Here is a 6,466-nt window from a genome sequence, read left to right on the forward strand (position 1 = left end):
AAATCAAATGAGAAATATTTGGCATAGTAAGTACCAAACAAATGGGAACCCTAACATGATGGTGGGACCACACCATCTGCTGAGGCAGCCCTGAGTCTGCAGAGAAAACTGGACATATGAGAGCTGTGGGAGGTCTGACTTAAAGTCAGGAGCTCCGTGGGGAGCTCTTAAGAACAAGGACATTGGCTTCATTTTCTATAATATGAGATTTTGTAGAACTTAAATGATATAATAAAGACAAAGTACCTAACATGCTGGTAAATAATAAGCATGGGATGAAAAATAGAAAATAAGCAACAATAAACCCCAAGCAGAAACTATGCTGAAAAACTGATTCTTCTCTTTGCCTAAATATTGCCCGTTGATTGTTTGCCAGCATCCATTAAAAAAAAAATCTCTAATTATTTTATCCAAAAGTGTGCTTTTGTTGGTGGTGGTTGGTGGTGGCTAGTGTTGATAGTGTGAAAGTTTTGTCATCCCAAAGGATAGTCAGCAGTGGGAATACAGGATGACCCAGGATATCTGTTTTTCAATTTTGACAGCAGTTTGTGTTTCCCAGATGTTAGCTCTGCTGACCCTCAGCTTTCAGAGGTCACCTCAGCTTCCAGCTTCCCACTCATGGTATCTCTCTTTTCTTGCTGAGCACAGGCTGGCATCGATCCCAGTTTCTCCTTTGAGATTCAGCAGAAGATCCTGATGGAGGAGGATAATGCCCAGAGAGAAGAGCCCAAGGAGGATAGAGTTGGTGACGGGCAACATGTCGTGAGATCTCCCTTTGTGTGCACTTCATCCTCAGAGGTTTTCAGTAAATATTCATGAGTACCTACTCTCTGTGATGCATAATGGGAATGACCTGGCATTTCCCAGTATAAACCCGGGAGTCCAGCAAACACCAGGAAGATAGGCTGAGGCTGTCAATTCTAGCCTGGAGCTTTGATCATGTGCTTACTTACCCCACTGAGCACGTGCTGGCATTTGTGCTGAACCTAGAAAGTTGAAGCTAAATAGAAAAGCAAAACCTGTGGGAGACAGCATAGTGCAGGTACTAAGAAACAAGCTCCAGACTGACCCAGACCGGGGGCTACATTTTGTCTCTGATGCTGAGTGACAGATGCTGAGTGACAGGCAGGCCAAAGCAGCTGATGTGGAGAGGTCTTTTCCAGTGACTCATCAGTCATTCAAAAATCAAGATGCACACAAAAAGAGGTGTTGGATGGGATGCAGAGGGAAAGGCATGAAGTTTTAGGTGCTCTAGAAGAGCAGCTGATCCTACTGTCTCCTTGCAGGGTCAGGGATGAGGCTCCAACTCAGTAGCTCTCCAATTCACAGGGCTCATAGTACTAGTTGTAATCTTTGTAATGTGTTCCCCAGCATCAACAAAATAAATAGATTCATAAAGTGTGTATTTTCCTCATTATTTTTTAATATGCATCAGATGATCAAGTTACCAGGGGACAGGGAGCAGTGCTCAGGGATGTGCTCGGGACCTGGTTTAGTTGACCTCACCAGGATTAGCTGATCATCTCTGCACTGCAAAGTCCTCTTCTAGTAAGGGAGGGTGATTCCAAGCTAGATTTAATTTTTCATTTACTTATTGTGCTACATTTTAGACATAGGAGTTAAAATAGAAAGCTCCTGGGTTAGTGAAGTTTTTCCAGAGAAACAGAACCAACAAAAGATATATATGTATATAGAGAAATATATATATATATATATATATATATATATATAATATTATATATTTTATATAATAGAGAGACAGAGAGGGAGAGTGCTAGAGATAGAGGTAGAGATAGAGAGACAGAGAGAAAGAGAGAGAGAGAGAGAGAGGGTGGTTTAAAGACTTGTCTTACATAGTGGGGGCTGGCAGGGCTGAAATCTGCAGGGCAGGCCCAAAGGCTGGAAATTCAGGCAAGATCTGATGCTGTAGTCTTGAACGCAGGTTCCGGGGGACACGCTGGAAAGCGATGTAGTGTTCCTATATTAAAATCTTGAGAATTCCTTCTTCTTTGGGAAACCTCTATCTTTGCTCTTAAGGTCTCAACTGTTAGATGAGGCCCAGTCATGTTATGAAGGGTAATTTGCTTTACTCAAATTCCACTGATTTAAATGCTAATCATATCTAAAAACACCTTCACAGCAACATCTAGACTGGTGTTCTACAAAAAACTGGGCACCGTAGCCTAGCCGAGTTGCTATAAAATTAACCATCACAGCCCTCTAACCTGAAGAGCAGAGAAAGATGATAAAACAGAAAATTTGCAACCCAATAACACGAAGTATTTTAGCTCCTAACCAAGACCTGGGTGAGGTAGGAAAAGCTTTCTGGAATGTGTGATTCCTGCACTTACTATTTCTGGTTATGAGGAAAGAGGTGAACGAATATGACACTTGTGTATAACTGCAAGTCGTTTATGACGATTGAAATGTCCCCTCCTTGCAGGGAGAGGGCAGAGGAAACAGTGAACTACTAGTTAGGAAAATAACCTGGAGTAACCAGATGACTTGCTTTTTTGTTTATTTGTTTAATGCTAAAACAAGGATTCTGGATTTATTTTATCTCATGTCTTGAAGGAGTCACTGAAGAATTCTTAAGTGTTGAAGTGATGAAATTAGATTTTCAGTATCCAAGACCAATTTATGTAATTATTCAACAAATAATTTATAGTATCTGCCACGTACGAAGTACTGGGGGAGGCACTAGGCATATAATGGTAAACAACGTAGACGTTCCTTGACCTCCCAAAGCTTAGAATTATAGGGGTGGGGGAGGTGAGGGAATGAGGGGAGAAAAAAAAGACAAATAAAATAATTACAAATTTTGTGTTACTGAGAACAGAGCCTTGATTCAGAAGCTTATCATTCCAATGTCTGCTTACTCCTGTCATCCCTGGCCATCACATCCCTGCCATAAGTGCAAGCTTCAAATACTGAGTAATCCCTCAGCAACTACCCTTTACCTCATCCTATCCTTTCTTGTACTGAAGATGGGAGCAGTTCGAATGGAAAACAAGGGATTGATATTTCCAATAGGATCAAAGCATTCAACTATTTACAAAGTCATAGGGAATTTAACATGGATGCTAATAGCCCATGAGAGATAAAACTTTCTTTTGGAGACTAACTACCAGTGAATTATCCATTAGAGGTAATGTTGCCCTCCACCCATATGGATCCTTCAAAATTGCCTGTGTAAGGAATTCCCCATCTGGATCATCACTTCGATTAACTCAGGAGCCAGATAGGATGAAGGACAAAACTACCTTGTGAGACAGCAAACCAATAAACCACATCAGGGCTTGTCTTGATAACGTTGCCTATCAATGCTCAACAGACCAGAGGAATGAAGAGCATGTAGGTGATTTCCCTCCACCAGCACTCCAGCTGTTGGGGTCCTCAGACCTTTTCAGGGCTTTTTGGAGTGGAATCAGCGGGAGAGCCACAGAAAGTTCTGCAAGCAGGGGTGGGAGAGAGGGAAGGAAATGCACTCTTTAACCATATCCGTATTTACCTTCTTGACTAGCAAATTCATTTCAATACCTGTAACTTCCCTCTTGTGAGTTCTTGGGTTCATATACCTTCTATAAAGCTAACTTTTAACATTAGCATTAAAGGTATAGTGTATCTATCTACCCATGTTAAATTTCTGGAGATTCTTATGTCAACCTTATAAACATAACACATACCCTGGAGATCAACCTCTTGAGATGAACAATAAGAGAAGGATTTTTTTTTTTTTTTTTTTGCGGTACGCGGGCGTCTCACTGTTGTGGCCTCTCCCGTTGCGGAGCACAGGCTCCGGACGCACAGGCCCAGCGGCCATGGCCCACGGGCCCAGCCGCTCCGCGGCACGTGGGATCTTCCCAGACCGGGGCACGAACCCGCATCCCCTGCATCGGCAGGCGGACTCTCAACCACTGCGCCAACAGGGAAGCCCAGCCCTAGGCATATTTGTAACTCATAGAAATGCCTAGTTCTTGTGAATAGCCAGACATTCAAATGAGTCTAAAGGAACTGTACCAGTCATAAGCATCACTATCTGTATCTCAGAAATAAATGCTTCAAACAACCACTTAGAACTCTTTGAGCACTGATGCTAAATATCTAGTCAGAGATGGGTGGTATGTAATAATGTTTTACTAGCTCTCTTAACAACTCCCCTGAGAGAAATTACCTCCAGAATGTGAAATATTTAAGAAGGTCGAGCACAGATGAATGGATGAAGATGTGGCACATATATACAATGGAATATTAGCCATAAAAAGAAACGAAGTTGAGTTATTTGTAATGAAGTGGATGGACCTAGAGACTGTCACATAGAGTGAAGTAAGTCAGAAAAAGAAAATCAAATACCAATGCTAACGCACATATACGGAATCTAAAAAACAGTACTGATGAACCTAGTGTCAGGGCAGGAATAAAGACGCAGATGTAGAGAACAGACTTGAGGACACAGGGGTGGAAGAGGAAGCTGGGACGAAGTGAGAGAGTAGCATTGACATATATACACTACCAAATGTAAAATGGATGGTTAGTGGGAAGCAGCCGCATAGCACAGGGAGATCAGCTTGAGGCTTTGTGATGACCTAGAGGGGTGGGATAAGGAGGGTGGGAAGGAGGCTCAAGAGGAAGGGGATATAGGGATATATGTATACGTATAGCTGATTCACTGTGTTGTACAGCAGAAATTAACACAACATTGTAAAGCAATTATACTCCAATAAAGATATTAAAAAATAAATAAATAAAAAGGTCAAGCAAGTAGCCCTAAGTCCCAGGTGACACAATTGGTTCACTGGAATACTGTCACTGAATTTCCAGTTCAACACTTGACCATAATAGTCAAAAGTTACCTGTTTCGTACTTATTTCTGTGAGAACTCAGGATCTGTAACTATGGAGTCATCCAAAGATTAAAAAATGGATGGCAGTCAGGAGTGGGCAGAAATTCAGTATTTTAACTGGGCCCTTAGTGAAAATTCAATTGAGCAGCTTTTTCTTGGACTGAGAGCTTTGTTTAACATATTAGGAAACAGAATCTGGACCACTTTATTGGAGTGTTTAAATTCTGTGGCTGGAGCTCACCTTTCCCTTTCATCCTACTTCTATATAATCAGTTTCCACTTCCCACATAGCCACTGGCTCTTCCTGTATTTGTCAGGCAAGGAGGAGCCAGTGCAAGTTTAGAGCAAGGAAATGACATAATTAAAATGGTATTAGACGTAAAATCTAAAATTCAAGGCCCCATCCCTTCCCTCCCCCCAAGTGCCCCCCCAGCTCCCTCGATCTTATCTCCCAAGCCTCCCTCCATGTACTGTAGGTTCAGGCAGGCTGTATTACTCACCACTTCCCTAACCTGCCTTTACCGCCCAGCTGCTTTGTGCATGTTGTCTCCTCTGCTGGGAGGCTGTTCTTTCAATATGAAGGCCACACACGTTGTCTTCCCTGATAGACTCATTGGGCAGAGATACTCCTTCTCTGAACTCCTTTGTATCATTTTCTTTAGATTTTGTATTACATGATCACATTAGTTATATACTAGGCAGTAAATTCCTCATGTATAGACACACAGTAAATGTCTTGTTTTATCTCCACTTCCCACCAATCGAGGCATACTGTGTGGAACAGAGTAGATGCTTAGTAAATCTGCCTCTGTGTTTAACATGCCTCATGATCTGAATCTTGGCCCCTGCTTTGAGTTGTCAGAAGTCTCTAGTGCATTGAAGTCTGTATATATCTGGCATGTCAAACACTTATCCCTGTAAAACATGGCTACAAAATAAATACATAAATTATAGTATATTATATTATGTTATATTATATTATGTTATATTATAGGGCAACTTGAATTCAAGGTATGAGATTACTGGAGGGATGGTGAAAGTCAGATGAAAGAAAAATTAAACAGGATCAACAGAGAAGAGAAACTGAGTTCCCAGCAATATCAAGGATTACTACTGATAGAGCACTGTATTTTTCTGTGATGAGCAGATAAGCTACAAAGAAAACTCCTTGTTTTAAATCTGCCATGCAGGAAAAGTAGACCAACTCAGCGTCCTCAGATGATTAGAAAAGTAAACCAGATAAACACAGCTGGGATAGGTTAATCTAAAGGGGACACACACACACACACACACACACACACACACACACACACACACACACACACAGCATCCTTTTCCTGCCTGATTCCAATACAAACTCACAGAAAAAACTGGAGACAGGTCAGAAAGAAACATTTTGATGCAGAAATTAATCAGATGCTCCAAATGTATTTAAATTACTCTCATAATTAGAGAGCCAGTCTTTTAATAGTTTGAACATAAGGAAGCACATGGGGATAAATTTTGATTAATTTTCTGGTATTAATTTGATGAGCTAATGTGATATTTATACTTAATATATTTGAATATATATATATATATATATATATATATATATATATATATATATATGAGAACACAGAG

General features: G+C 40.9%; 1 pseudogene across 1 annotated transcript in view; it reads left to right on the top strand.

Moving 5' to 3' along the window:
• Positions 1-696: 696 nt before the first annotated feature.
• Positions 697-6,466, top strand: part of LOC103069540 (pleckstrin homology-like domain family B member 2 pseudogene) — a 36,234-nt pseudogene continuing 30,464 nt past the window's right edge. The window contains exon 1 of the transcript XR_456993.1: positions 697-805. The product of XR_456993.1 is annotated as a pleckstrin homology-like domain family B member 2 pseudogene (transcript). The remainder of the gene's footprint in view (positions 806-6,466) is intronic.

This window comes from Lipotes vexillifer, unplaced genomic scaffold (genome assembly GCF_000442215.2).
Source record: "Lipotes vexillifer unplaced genomic scaffold, Lipotes_vexillifer_v1.1 scaffold416, whole genome shotgun sequence".
Taxonomy (NCBI): Eukaryota; Metazoa; Chordata; class Mammalia; order Artiodactyla; family Lipotidae; genus Lipotes; species Lipotes vexillifer.